Raw genomic sequence first — 16,015 nt, 5'->3', positions numbered from 1 at the left:
ATATTTAAGAACCAAAACTAGCCATTAGTATTCTTCCGCTCAGATTTTAATATTCTTTCGTGACTGCTACTGAGCTCATTACACATCCCACAAGGGACCACGTGAAGTACTATAAAGACACACATGCTGTGAACAATGATACAATATGAATTCACTAGCAGCCAGTGGGTACATTTTACAGGAAATTAGACATATCCCTTTTTGGCCTAAATTTCAATAGGATCTCTCACTCTTTAAAATACCTTTTCACTCACAAACAGAAAAGCTTAGTTAAAATTCAGCCAGCATAACAAAACACAAAACCTCATGAAATAGCCTTACTGGATCAGATCAAAATGTCTTATTAGTCTGACACTCAGCTTTCAACAAATACCCAGCAATAGATGCTTACATAAGCAGAGCAAGGAACATGCACCACAACCTCATAATTCAGGCAAACTCCATTGGTATCACCCTAAGAAACTCCCAGGAGCCCTCTTTGGTAATTAAAAAAAAAAAAAAAAAAAAAAAAAAAAACACCCATTTGCCATCTACCACTTACCTAATTCCACAGCTGATTTAAGTTCTACATTAAATGCCACAGTTACCAGTTACCAACTAAGTAATTTCAGAATTCTTTCAGTATATTCTCAGATAAGTTTTATCTGATTCTGGCAGTTTCTTATGATGTTACTGATTAAATACCTCCTCTATTGCACATCAGTTAGAGTCAGTGTCTCTAACTCTTGTAGGAGCCCAAGCTCCTCTATACTCCAGTGAACACCAGTCACAGTGATTTAGCTTTATGTGTTATGGCTGTATCTTTCCTAAGTTCAGTTTTTTACACTTCAGTCATCTATCAGTCCCTCTCTTTTGGAGTCTCCATTACTTAAACAAGTCTGTCCGAGCATGAGGCAGAAGTGTTAGTAAGTTGCTCCTCAAAACCTCCTTTCATGGAGGTTTCCTTCAGCTGCCTTAAACGTATTGATAATATACCTGAGTTATGCTCTTTTCTACATTTAGATACAGTCTCCACTTCTAAAAATAGTATCTTTTTATTTCTAACAGGAACATGTTTAGGAATGCTGACTTTTTTTTTTCTTATGCTCTCTTGAAAACAATTCCCTGCTACCTGTGAGCCTTTTAACCTTTAGCTGCCCCTTTTACTTTCATAGAATCATAGAATCAGTAAGGTTGGAAGGGACCTCTGGAGATCATCTAGTCCAACCTCCCTGCTCAAGCAGGGTCACCTAGAACATGTTAGACTCCCTCTTAAAGATAGGAATTTGTACATAGCCTCTACTTCTAAATTGACGGGGGGGGGGGGGGGGGATTGTTCCTATGAAGATTTTGAATGTAACTATATTATCATTATCATGTATATAAAACTCTTATAGAATTACTCTTTTGATAACTGCATCTGGATTAGGTCTTGGGTACTGCTCAAGGCCAAAACAGGAGTTACTTCTTCCATTTCAGTTCTCTTACTAGCTGCTCTGAGTAGCAAATGTTTATTAAATCTAAATGTCTCTACCTCATGGCCCATCAGGACACTCATTCAGTCAAAATTAGTATTTTATATAATGCTAAATTTAGTATTTCATACTTCTTGAACATTACACAATTGTATGCTTATAAAATATATATTATATTTCAAGAGCCTGTAGATACTAAAGAAATCACACTACTCTAGTTAACATCAAGAACAAAACCACAAACCCCAAAAGAGAATTTTCTTCCAAGCCTTTTAAAATGAGGTAAGATCGTAAAACAGTGTTTCATATTAAGGCTCCAATACTACATGAACTAAAATATTATGAAAAGTCCTGTTGTCATCAATTTTTTTTTTGTTATTGATGCAAATGCCTATCTCCTCCAAATAATAACAGTAACAAAATATAAAAACCATTTTAGATAAAGCAATATGAATAACTGACTAGGTTAGATGAACAAAATGGCCTTAGTTTAAGGAAGACAGATGAGTTTGGTGTTATTATAATACAGACCATAATGTAGAAGGGTATCATTTCCAAACCAAATCCATGTTTATATATTTTCAATAGTGACTACTGTGTCTTTGCATATTATTAACTTGCATGTCCTAATGCTGAAGTCACCTGCATCCTATGGAAATGTAAACTTTCACTTAGCACCCTACAAAATTATGCTTCACTCTCTTAGTACAAAAGGCAATTCTGATTAATTTTGAAAATTATCTTTGGCTTCTTCACTGCAGTTAAGATAGAAGTTAATCTTGTGACAGAAGAAATTACCGTAGATATGATTAATAGTATATTACCTCTTTTACAGAAATATAAACATAACTACAAGCCTAAAAAATGCTCATTGTGGAAGTGAACTTTATACCTTAATTTTCAAAGCTATTGATAGTCATGAAGTCTTAATAACAGTTTTGACATATTTTCAATAATGGTTTTGATGTAACTTACTTGAAATGCAAGCACTGTCTCACAAATTATTCTACTATTGCAGCTCAATGTGTTTGCTTTTAATTGCCATGCTTGATGATAATTGTAATCTAAACCACAGGAATTTGAGGATGAATATCTAAATGTAAAAAAATATAGATTTAAAACTCAAAGCATTAGAGTTTATTTGAAAGCAGTATCTATTCAATGGTGGGTCACATAACAAGGAAAGTCAACCATATTGATCCTTCTTCTGTCCAAGAAGATCTTATTTTGCCCCAGCACAATCACATTTTCAGAGACAAAGAGCAAAGTTGTAATATTTACATCATCTCACAAGGCACACTTATCTGAAGAATTTATTTTTTTTTCCTTCTAAAGTGGTCTTGAATATCCTGCATGAAGGCTAGACAACAAGCCATTACTGCTTATTGCTTATAATTCCCTATGAATCTAAGAAGCACGTGGTCACCTAAACTCAATTTTTATAAACAGAATCTCTCTTCATGCAGGCACAATTTTCATATAGCTATTTCCTGGTGCATGCAGGGTTTTTGTAGGTATAAAATACACCTATGTAAAGGACAAAAGCACAAGTGAACCTAAAAATGATCTTTGAGAATCTGAATTCTATGACATATGTACACAAGTTCTGGGAAATTAAAAAACAAACAAACAGAAAAACCTCACCACCTGCAGAGAGAAAAAGACTGGACATTGCATGCACTACGTAGGACACACCATCAATTTCCCCTTGAAAAATATGTTGTGGTACTTAACCTGCAGGTGACGGGCTTCTGTGTTTATTTGATCCACGAGTTGCTAAGGTATGCAGGCCCTGGCCTGGAGTTTAGCTATCTGAACAGCGCATAAGAAATCATTGAACATGACACAAGAAATTGCTGGACATACTGAATAACAGAGTGAGAATCTGAAAGGAGCTACAGATCACACTGTAGCACCACACAGAAAGTTAAAGGGAGAGAGGGAGGCTGGGGACTTTTGGGGGAGCAGAATCTTGCAAAGCCAGTAGTACTTAGGTTACTGTATCAGAAATACCAAATTTTCGTAACAAGTCAACGAAATGAAGATGCATGAGGTAGAAGTAACTAGGTGCAGGTTGTTTATCTGGAAGGAGACAAGAATGGACAAAAGGAGGGATCAAGGTGGATCAGGGAAGAACAAGAGCAGCAAAATGGAGAGGAGAGGAGAATAAAAGAGACCTGACACCCAAAAGTAAGCTGATGGTCAGTAAACTTGTCTGGCCAAGCCTTGTGCCTGACCACTGCAGTCTGTCTGAGCAACTCTATTCCTACTGCCTGGGTGAGAGCATACCTGTGTGTGCTGCTAGCAAAGGACCATTGCAAGTGTTCCACATTAAAATTAGGGTTTGGGGGTTTTGACTATTATTTTGAAGGGGTTTTTTTTGATTTTTGACTTTGGCTTATATATTGATTAGGTCAGTTTAGATTGAAAACTCTACCAGTATTGGTGAAATAGAAAAATGTTTTATGCACTGTTGACAGAACTACATTTTTAACCACATTAATATTTCACCTCTTAAAGACTACTTTACACATGAAAAATTAAACTACTTTCTAATGTTCTGATTTGTTCCAAAGTAAGAGAATTTAATCATGTGGCCAGAAACAAGGTTCCTAACAAAAGAGCATGTTGCAAAAATGTAAATAGGAGATGGGAGAGTTGAATAAGAAAATAAAATACAGGTATTATTTGACATACAGAAGATTGTACACTGATAAGAAATATGTTTCATTTAGAAATCAAATATCAACAAGTTTTAGAATAATTTTGAAGGCCAATGACTTCCTCACAATTTAAAAATGTATACCACTTCTTAGAAAAGGTAACCTTTTTCATTTCTCACCTATCCTGCAGTCACTGTACTTGAATAACTTCTAGTGAAATACACAGATCTGCTTCATCTCTATTAATTTGTAGAACCTGAGTTCTGCATGCTGCAAGTTCTTCAGGAAGGAAGGTATACCTAATTCTATTCTGTGAAGACAAAAATTTGTATTTGCCCAAGAAGAATTTAAACACATCACAGACTTCATGTTGATAAAAACTATTTAAAAACACAACTGGATTGTAATGGATGCTCAGTATGCTTTCTACAGTAGCCACTGTAAAAGTGCTTTATAATTTGCAATGAATACATCAACCCTGAATACAATAAATTTCTCCTTTAAAGATACTCCCTTGACACAGATCTAAGCAAAGATATATTTAAAGATTAATTTTACTTTTAACAAAATTTAACAGATTAAATATGATGTGTTAATGTGGTGCTTCAGGATGTGTGCTAATAAAATGCCAAAGAACAATCTGCAAGCTGTTTGTTACTTAAGATACTCAAAGAATTAATTTTATGCTGGCATATACTGTAATTAGAAATAGCTCTGTGCATCATGATTAAACTAGTAGCTATGGAAACCAAAGCAGGCTAGAATAAGTGTAAAGGGAGAATACTGAATAAACCAATCATAAACATCTTTTAATCTGTTTATTTAAATTTTTTTTCATAATGCAAACTGGAATACTAAGAGTAGATATTACTTTATTTTGCCTATCTTTTTTATGGTTAGAAACAACAGTGCTCTTTCCAAACTACTTAATAGTAGTAACAGTTTTTATATCAGAAATTCTCAGCCTATCCACTCTTAGATGTTAAAAGTGCATAATTTTTGATGTCCCATTCTGTATTAAATAGATTGTACGTATTTACTTCTTCATAAAATGATATCTGTGGCATCAACAGTGTAAAATTTCCTCTGTGCCATACTAATTTTTTCAAGAAAGGAACACTCACTCCCTTATCCTAGAAGTGTTACATATGTGTGCGTGCACACACACACGTACGCACACACTATTTTAAGCGAAATAAAAATATTCCTCCATCTGTGATATAACATTAATTAATAATAGTAAACAATCTTATCACTTAATACAATTTATATTAGAGGATCATCATTCAACAGAACTGTGAAGAGACAATATCTAAACAAAGAAAAGCAAATGAAATCAGCTCTCACATATTCTCTTCAGACTTTTTTCTATTTTTTTCACTTTAGCAATAACTTCATGTAGTCATTCATTTTTATTTACAACTGCTAGAGAGAAAAAAAATCAAAATATTAAAAATAAATAAAGACCCTGACAATACAATGAACATGACAAAGACAAAGCTTTCTCTTCTCTTTTTTTCTGCTCCTGCCTGTAGTTTTTGCTTCAGACACTTTCCTACTCTTGTATCTCCCCTACTTCATAGGTGCTAAGAGCTCTGTACCTCTGTGTTAAATGAAAAAAGTCTAGTACCACTAGCAATTTCAGCAGAATCTCATCAACATCCATCATTCCAAGATAATTTGAGTAAGGAAACCGGTCATCCTATCCATCTTTTAATTCAAAATTTGTGATTTGTCTAGTGACTACATTTAATATTTTTTCTATATCTGATGTCACACTTCGATGAGCAGAGACAATCATTTCTTTCCAATTTTGGAAAGACTGGGCAAAAACATATAAAACTGATTTCAGTTTTTGGTTTGCCATTGTATTTTTGAAATAGAAAGAAAGTAGAACATAAAAGTCCAAATCTATAAAAACATGCTGATTAGTAATGCTCACTTCTCAAAGTCTATATAACTTTGCAAAGAAAGATGAGGAAAAAACTTCAATTATTTTCTTTATTATGCTGGTGGTATGATTTTTGTTTTAGAATTCAGTTGAAAAATGTTAGCTCTTGGAGTTTAATTCATGAAGATTGCCAATGAATTCTAACTGTTTTTGCGGAGAAAAGAAAATAATAAAGCTTTGGTAAAATGAATTAGGACTAAGATAAAGAAATCATGCCCAGCAAGGTTACCTGTAAAATTTTACACTGACTACTTTTGTTATTACAAGTGACAAGGTCTAAACAAGTCACTAGCAAAATATTCACTATTTTTTTCCTGGGCTGATATCTATCTCTTCAATTATTTATACTTTATGCTATCATCACCCTCTCAATCCCCAGACTAATAACTTCAACAATTGCATTAGCTTTCTCATACAGTAGCAAAGCATATCTGACAATACCCTAACCAGTTCCACTATTAACAACAGGATCCTCAACAAAAGTGAAAATGACTCAAGAACATACCACAAAAAAAGTTTTTCTGGCACACTCAAGAGCATTTCTCTTTTCAAGGATCACTGAAATGTTGTATATTCCAGAAGCAACATTTTGGGAACATTCTCCAACACAATCCCTCCCACTCACTGCTAACAGTATATTTTATTTTCTTTAAGAGAAAATTGATCACTGTAACGTTGTTGAGCCACTGCCCACCCACCTCAGCAACATCTGAAGTAACTGCTGGACTGCTTCGTGTGCTTAGAAAGGCAGAAAAAAAAAGAAACAATCGCTTTCTGGCATTAAGTTAAATAATTCTCTTGGCAAGAATCCTAGTGAGTTGGTGTGATGCCACTGGCACTACTTATCAGTCATTACTATTTAGCTGTAGCCAGTCTCTAAGTCCTGGGCCACAACAGCAAGCTTCACCATAAGGTTTGGGCACCCTCACAATGACTCCGTTCTTTTTTGCAGTTCTATGAGCAAGTAAATTACTAAATACAGGAAAAGCAATATCATACAGGTGGTGGCTTAAAACAAGTGCTCCTACATGGGAATATCACCCTATATACAGAGCACCATAACTGATAATAGAACTCATATATGCGCTGATAAAATGCTGCACAAGTCATTTCTATTTTTAGCTCCATTCACAGCCAACATATATACTGCATGTAGAGTAGGACATCAGCATTTTGCAAGATTCAGTGCATACTGGCTGTTGATGAAACAAAGAGATCTACTTTAAAGAAATTGGTCCATGAGATTTTAATTTGAGAAGCAGTGAGATTCTGCTAGAAAAAATGAAACTAGAAAAATCCCAGATATGACACCAATATCATGTTTGCTTTTCTTCCATTACAAGGAAAGGTGTCATAAGAGAAAGAATGCAGAATGAGAACAGTAACAGTTAAAAGAACACTGTTCTTTTTACATTTCTGTTCTTGGAAATAATAGATGCAGTACCTTGAACCACCAGTACAATCAAAAAGAGTTTGTATTTTTAACAACCATATTTGACCAGGCAGGTATATTTTACATATATATATGTGTATATATATATATATATATATACACACCTATATTAATATCAGAACCAAATATAGATATGATTTGGTAAATGCTGAATCACAAGCAAGAGTGGAGTACTTGAGATTTTATATATACTTCATATTTCAGAATACAAACATTCCAATTAGAAAAACCAAAAAAAAAAAAAAAAAAAAAAAAAAACAAAGCCCTTGAAAATCTGTTCTTAAATTAAGGAGGCTAATTTGTCTTTTTCCCCCAGTTACACTTGATTCCATGTTTGAGAAAGAAACATTGATAGAAAGAACAACATTATAATTAGACATGTTAATATTTTCTTGAAAGTTGGCAAAAATTAATTTATTTTGTTTGCAGAATACAATCAATAGATCTGGGTAATCTCTAATCCATTTATCCTTAAAGATACTAAGGAAACAACTCATCTCTCAGACTACAGTTGTAAGGAAGAGACATTACCTTAGAAGTGGCTAGGGAAGTTAGATTTCAATATTTCATTATTACTACAGAGATGAAGATAATCCCACTGAAAAGAAAACTAAAGTTTTCTTCTCTTTATCTACAATATTCATGTTCAGTAATTAATAATATAAAGTCGACTGCTAAGCTACTAGTCTGTAAAATTGTGATTTTTCCAGGTCTGAAGATGGAGATGTCCCAACTAGTCCTTATGATGTCCTACAATGTCCTATAATGTACATTATTTTCTTTAGAAGAGTAGAGTGTGTTGGCTCTGACCGACTGAGATAGAAATTTCTTACTCTGTCTGACTCCTTCCTTGTACAGGTATATGAGCTGCACAACCATCAGCTCCTGGGCTGTAGTTTACAAGCTCCAGTTTGTAACACAGCATTCCAAAACAAATGGAAATCAGCAATACCTTGACTGGAAAATCCTCCTATAACATTTTGAGCAATCCTCAATCATTTATCAAAACTTAGCATTTTGTGCAACATGATCAGCGGATCACAATCTGCATCACAGTCTCATTCCGCATCACAGTTAAAATTTCTTGGAATAAAAAAGATGTGGCATGTATTTCACTACTCTTTTATGCCAAACATGGTAACATAAAGGTTTCCTAAGGTTATTTGCATATAAGCCTGCTGACCTGAAGACCAAGGGAAAAGAGCAATTTCTCCTTGTTGATTTCAGAAGGACAGAGATTGAGAATCACAGCCTGAAAATAAGTAAGCTGAACAGAAGGATGTAATAGGTTGGTCTATCATGAGATAATACCTGTTTCACCATATTCGGAGTATTTGGGTAACGAAGCTGTACTGAAGGTGAGCAGTCAGCATAACACGACGCTTTAGTTTGTAGACTTGGGAAAAGAAATTCTGGATAAAGATCAGCAAAAACTTTTGAAAAGGAGATAAAACTATGTAGGGAGTCTCCCTTCCATGGCATGGATTCTATAACAATCCCTCCAGGCCTTTGCCTTCTGAAAAGCCTAAGTTAACACTGAACTACTAGCAAAAACAACTGATGGACAGAACACATCCTTCAGGATAACTCAAATCCTTCTGAGGAGCCTAAACCAGGATAAGTGGTAGAGCCTTAGAAACCCATATCAGAGCCAAACTGGAAGAAGGGTGCAAGTGATAAACATATGCACTGATAAAGATTACACTTTATTTTTGCTTTCCTTTTCTCTCCAACCTTCCCTCTTCTACTCCCCCTTTACTTCCCACTTCAAAGTATTCTTTGATTCTCTACCTCTAAGCAGAGCTCAATCATGTATATTGTGCCCAGATGACTGGATTTAGTTTCCCAGGTTTTTTAGAAAGGATATGAGTCAATTCTATTAGTCCTTTGATTTTTAACTCAACTTGTTGCATTTAACGAAGACCTATCAGGAAGGCTATTTAAAAGGCCTGGTCACAATCTCTTTTCTCCTCAAAGATGCTGGGAGAGAGACTGTCAGCTAATACAATACTCCTACCTCATACAAGCTTCCCTGGTTCTATTTTTACATTCCCCTTACTTATCTACCACTGGCTTGATATGCATTGGCTTCAATACAAACTGCATTCTTCCATGAATCAAATCAACTCTAACCACACAGAAAGAAAGTGGCATGTTATGCTGGGATAGGCACTTGAATCAAGACCAACAATCTTGACTTCAAGAAATTTCTATCTAAGAACTGGAACTGTGTTGTTTTCTATCTTCCCCCACTTCCTGCCCTCTATCACACCTTATCTTATCCTTCAGTTCTCCATCTGCAGGCAGGCAGAAGCACCCACATTCAGCACATACTGTTGGGGAAAAAAAATGATCAGTCTGCCTTCACTCTTCCCCTCAAAGAAAAGGGATTTCCATTCATTTTTTTAAAAAAAACATGATGCAGTCATTGCTTTTTATAGGACAGAAGTAATTACCATAGGCTACTCGAAAGGGAAGGACAGAAATAAATGTAGGAAAGAAAAAGTGGGATGGTAAGAGACAAAATTACTCTAGATTATGTTCCAACTGTCATTTTGTACCATTGTTTTTTATGATCGAAAATTAAAAAGCAACTAGATTCTAGAATGCTAGAGAGTTCTGCTTCTCATGAATTCTCAATGAAGAAAAGTTACAACTTACATATAAAGTAATAGAAAACAGCTTATCAAACTGTTTACACATCTAAACCAAGAAAATCCTTCTGATTTTAGTCCAAAAGGCTCCAACTCGTTTGTAAAAGCACATTGCCCTCTGCTGGGTGCACCAGTGCATGTACCAGCACTGGCAGCTTGGGCACTAGGCAGCAGCCTCACTCCTTGACAGATTTAGAGGACAGCAATGTTGCATCCCAAAAGGATGCACCTGAAGGAATGTTTATTAGGAATATTAGTATTACGGACAGTTTAGTTTTCTTGGCTGATTCTTTGTGTATGATATAGAGACACATTTCTTAGAAACAGTCAATTTGAATACTAGGACTAGCAGCGCTCTAAATATTTATTTATTTATTTATTTATTGCCAGGTCTTGCTGTAGAAGGGGAGTTTATCATGAGCCAAGTTCCCTGCTGCTCTACAGGATACCAGAATAAATGGCATAAGACTAGAGAGCCCCAATCAGTACTCCAAGTTAACTGAAAAAATAGTCTCAAAAACTTAGAGGGATAGATACCAGACATAAGCATCTGTCATGTTCCCATGTTCGCAGCTTTTGACCTCAGCTTTGTATAGCAGTCACAGCACAGAAGGGCTCCCTTCCCGTAACTTTCCTAAAGAATAAATATTTCAGCAGCTTTTACTCCTGCTTTTTTTTTGTATGGCTTTGAAATACCTGCTCATTTAAATTTGTTCCTACCAATATTTATGCTACAGAATATTAGAAGATTGTAAAGAAAGCCATAAAGAAGCACTCCTCATTGGACAACAGTCAGCTCACCTTATTCAGCAATGCAAAATGGTATATGCCACTAGCATATGTTGCAATTCAAATGCAAACTGATCGTATGCTGTGTAATAAATAAGCAAGCTTGAATGAAGCAGGAGGTGACCACACAACCAGCAATATTATCACTCTCCTGTGTTTTTACAAAACCAACTACTCTTGGTCACAAAAATATAGCATTCTGCCATGCTCATAACACAAGGAGCTGACCAAAAACCTCAGAAAACAAAAAGCAGAAAATCTCAGCCCATAAATCTCACTGGTGCACTGATTCCGCTGAGAACTTCTAGTCAAAGTCAGTATCTCTTACATTAATCTTCAGGTTACCCCAGTGGAACACTCCTGAAAAAGCATTTCTCCATCCACAAAACTAACTCTGCCATTAAATACATTTCTCAGAAGTGCTGAAGAAAGCAGTCAGCCTCAACAAGCTGAGCTAGGAGGGTCAGGAGACAGGGTATCTCAGCAACAAGGCAAAAGCTTTGAACCTATTACTAGAGATTAGCGTGTTCTGAAAGCAGCAAGATTTGTAGCCAGAGGGAAAAACTCACTTGGCTTATCTCTTCCAGAGCTACAAGTAAAACTAGAGTAAGAAAGGAAAGTACAGAAAAAAGGAGGAAGAGAGAGGCATACAAAAAAGAAGAGCAAAGAATCTAAAAAATATCCATGACTACTTCTCAAGAAATAGGAAAATTAGACTATTGTTCTAATTTGATTTCATCACCATCTTCTGGAGCAAGTTAGGCAGCCAAGGGTACTTTATAACGACCTCAAGAGTGCATAAACCACCTGGTACAGAATAATGACTAGATTTGGCCACTGTTGAAAATAATGAGATGCTCATTGATACTAGATTATGAATTTTTCAATATTATGAATGGTAAAATTAGTTATTTTGTTGAAGAATAGATTACTCTGTTTAGGTAAGTCAAGCACATATGTGTCATTATTTAACAAGTGCAGCAGACCCCAAAAGAGTTTTTGATTGTATTTCAGTGTTACGTTTTTTTATAAATCATCATCAACAGATAAAAACTCTACTAATGTCTTTTAGACTGTGTACTATATTGTAAGGTGCCTTTACACACATTTATATAGATATATTTTCCTGTCTATAAATTTGGAATCTAGACAGACCACCATGCTTTTTAAAACAGTTCAATAATCCAAGCAAGACCTAGCCACAGAACATAAAATTCATTTCTTGAGCTATTAGAATGTCAGCTGCAAAGTTTAGCAGCTGTTTATAACATATCAGGCAAACTCAAATCCATACACTATGGCCTATGCAAAAGTCTATTGTCATCTTTTGTTTGAAATACACGTTTTCCAATTGCTCATAAAAGTAAATTTCTGTTTTTATATTAATATATTTAAGATAGTTAGAATAATGCAAAGGCCTAGCACTTACCAGCTAATTAAAATACTTAGCTAGGACACCTAGCCTAAAAACTGATCATCTTCCCGAAAACGTACGATACTAACCTATGACAGAAATAAAAATTAAAGTTTTTTTTAATTAAATGGCAGCAATAGGAAGGTGTTATTCCCTAAACATTCCATGTAAGCTCTCAAGATTTTACAATACAAATTCTACTACTGGACAAATGAGATCATGTTTACAACAGGAGATTGATTTTAAGGGCTTATTTTCTGACCAGAGATGTTCCATTTTTTTTTTACTTCAACAGAAACAGAAGCTTGCATTTTTCAGTGCAGAAGATGATTAAAAACTTACCTTTTATTCAATGAGGCATCTACTTGGAAGGCATCAGATGCGAGTTCTCTGCCCGTGATCCCTTCTTCTATTAACCACATTGACAGAAGACAACATGAAAGCCCTATAACAGAACAAATTGAACATTTTTCTGGCCCCCACACAAATTCTTATTGCTAGCAAAGAGTTCTTAACTCCAAAAGCTGCACACTATCAATTGCTGGCTCTGAAACACTGATATACAACAGATGTTATTTCTAGGGCAGCTAGTATTAGAAATTAACAAATTGATCATTTTAGTAAGTTACAAAAGTGTGTATTCTGCAAAGATAATATGTATTAAATGTAAACTGCTGTTCAAAAGTGTCAATATCTGTGCACATATTCTCAAAGTATTCAACTGTCTTGCTTTGATTTATTTCCAAAAGGAACTAGAGCAGTACAAATAAATATCTATATGTCTCTACTTAGGACAAACACATCTGCAGTCTTCCCAGGAGCAAGAGGAACAAAGATGATTTCTCTCTATATATCCCACTTAAGAGAGCAAGTCAATAGTATACCAGGCTCTTCCTCTCAGCCCTTCATTTTGTGTTGGGCAAACCAAAACCAGCAGTGTATTTTGAAACATTCACATCCATCTGAAGTATGATTTTCCAAGGCACTAAGATAAACTTTATGCTTTATTTCCTAATAAATTGATCATTCTTCCTGGCAAAGGAATCTGACCTAATTTTACTTGATACTGTAAATATTTGAAATTATTCATGTAAAAGCTAGCTGTTAATCAAAACTGAAATACATACAGATACTGAAGCGACAAAGTGCAATAGAAAAGCAGCTCAAAGGAGTAAAATGAAATTGCATGCTTAATGGGATCTGAAGAATCCCATGCAGACTTAAAGAAATTCACATTCTTAGCACAGCATCAAGCTCATGAACTAATCAAGATGTAGTACCAGTTAATTGTAATTAGTATCTCAAATGAAATATTTTTAAAATCCCAGTCTACCTGCAGTGATACATGAACTATCTTTTTTACTTACACCAATGACTAAATCAGACTCAGTGTGCAAATGAGCTTGAGGAGAGACAATATATATAAGATCTATGGTCAACTGATTTTTGTTTCCACACTTTTTTAAGATAAAAGCAACATTTCACTGAAAAAAACACAGAAGTCTAGAAGCAGATATGTTCTATGACCTGGATGAGGGGACAGAGTGCCTCCTCAGCAAGTTTGCTGATGATTCCAAGCTGGGAGGAGCAGCTGATACACCCAAGGGCTGTGCTGCCATTCAGAGAGACCTGGACAGGCTGGAGAGCTGGGCGGAGAGGAACCTCAGGAGCTTCAACAAGGGCAAGTGCAGAGTCCTGCACCTAGGGAAAAATAACCCGAGGTACCAGTACAAGCTGGGGGCTGAGCTTCTGGAGAGCAGCTCTGCAGAGAAGGACCTGCGAGTGCTGGTGGATGACAAGTTGACCATGAGCCAGCAATGGGCCCTTGTGACCAAGAAGGCCAATGGTCTCCTGGGGTGCATTAGGAAGACTGTTGCCAGTAGGTCAAGGGAGGTGATCCTGCCCCTCTACTCAGCCCTGGGGAGGCCTCATCTCAAGTACTGCGTCCAGTTCTGGGCTCCCCAGTACAAGAGAGACATGGAGCTACTGCAGAGAGTCCAGCATAGGGCTACAAAGATGATCAGAGGGCTGGAGCACCTGCCCTACGAGGAAAGGCTGCGAGAGCTGGGCCTCTTCAGCCTGGGGAAGAGAAGACTGAGGGGGGATCTTATCAATGTGTACAAGTACTTGAAGGGAGGGTGTCAAGGGAACCGAGACAAACTCTTTTCAGTTGTCCCATGTGACAGGACAAGAGGCAATGGGCAAAATCTGAACCACAGAAGTTCTACCTGACCGTGAGGGGGAATTTCTTCATTGTGAGAGTGACAGAGCACTGGGACAGGTTGCCCAGAGAGGTTGTGGAGTCTCCTTCTCTGGAGATATTCAAGGCCCACCTGGATGCAACCCTGTCTAACATGCTCTAGGTGACCCTGCTTGAGCAGGGGTGTTGGACTAGATGATCTCCAGAGACCCCTTCCAACCTTACTGATTCTATGATTCTGTGATTCTTTCTTCTCTTGCAAAGGTTTTATATAAGAGAAGGAAGCTATGCTTCCTGTGCTTTTAATGGTTTCAGGTCTTTTATAAGTGCTCATGGGAAGTTAAGAGACAATCTTTAATGTTGATGCAGTATCTGATGAATGTGTCAGTCTGAACTGTCATCATTTATTTTTCTCTTGCTTTTTATTTAAGCAATGTAGAATCACACTTTTTGGTAGTTTAGCACTACACCTTAAAAATACAGGAACTTCTGATGACTATGCAAAGGAAATCAAATAAACAGTATACATAACAAAGAGAATCATTTAATATATAAATGATCTTTGGCTCAAAGAACTGCTGAGATGAATAAACTCAAAGATCCTGTCTGACAGAACTGAGAGTTGTAAGGCTTAGCCTTTACACAAAATGAAAATCGATGACCCAGAGGAAGAATTTTAAGGGGGAGAACTTGTAAAATCTGTCCTTTCCTTTTGAAGATCCATTCCTTGCCCCTCTCTTGTACAGCTCTACGTATTCTCTCTCCTACAGTACTAACCCTAATCCCTCTAGAGGGTTTTACTCCTACGGCCAAGAGGAAGTTCTTAGGAAGAAATCTTTTGCAGCCCAATAATTCCTTTGACAGCCCCTTCATGGTTACACCGACACTGCAGCTCTAGGACTTTTCTCTCTCTCACAAACATAACCTTAACCCTAAGGTTACGGAATGATCCTTAACAAACTTGCTTATGTCAACCAATTCCTGAACAAATTTTGCCTCCTTATTACTCCACTTTGGTTAAGATGTAAAGAATTATATGATAGATCCAAACAGTGATAAAACCAGACATGTCCGTATTATTATAAATTTGCATAACTGCAGCAGTGCTCAAAAGTAGAGTTCATTAATTAGAGCTTAAAATGTCCAGTTGTTTCCAACATTTTTTAAAGTTAGTCTACAATGCATTTTTGTATGACATTAGTTCTGCTGCACTCTCCTTGTTAGGAGATGCTTGGTGTTTCAGCAAGTTCTGACTATTCGTAATAGCTTAAAATCCCAATTTGATATTCACCTCTTAGTTTCGATTATCTCCAAGTAAAATCTTTTCCCGACTGAAATCAATGGTAAAACTTTTGTTTTATATAATGAAAGACAGGGTTTAATCCCTGGACCTTAATACTGTAAAGTTCTCAGAAAGGCAAGGTTTTCAGTTGCATT

The sequence above is a fragment of the Rhea pennata genome, chromosome 4 (genome assembly GCF_028389875.1).
Source record: "Rhea pennata isolate bPtePen1 chromosome 4, bPtePen1.pri, whole genome shotgun sequence".
NCBI lineage: Eukaryota > Metazoa > Chordata > Aves > Rheiformes > Rheidae > Rhea > Rhea pennata.
Note: the sequence above shows the minus strand (reverse complement) of the source record.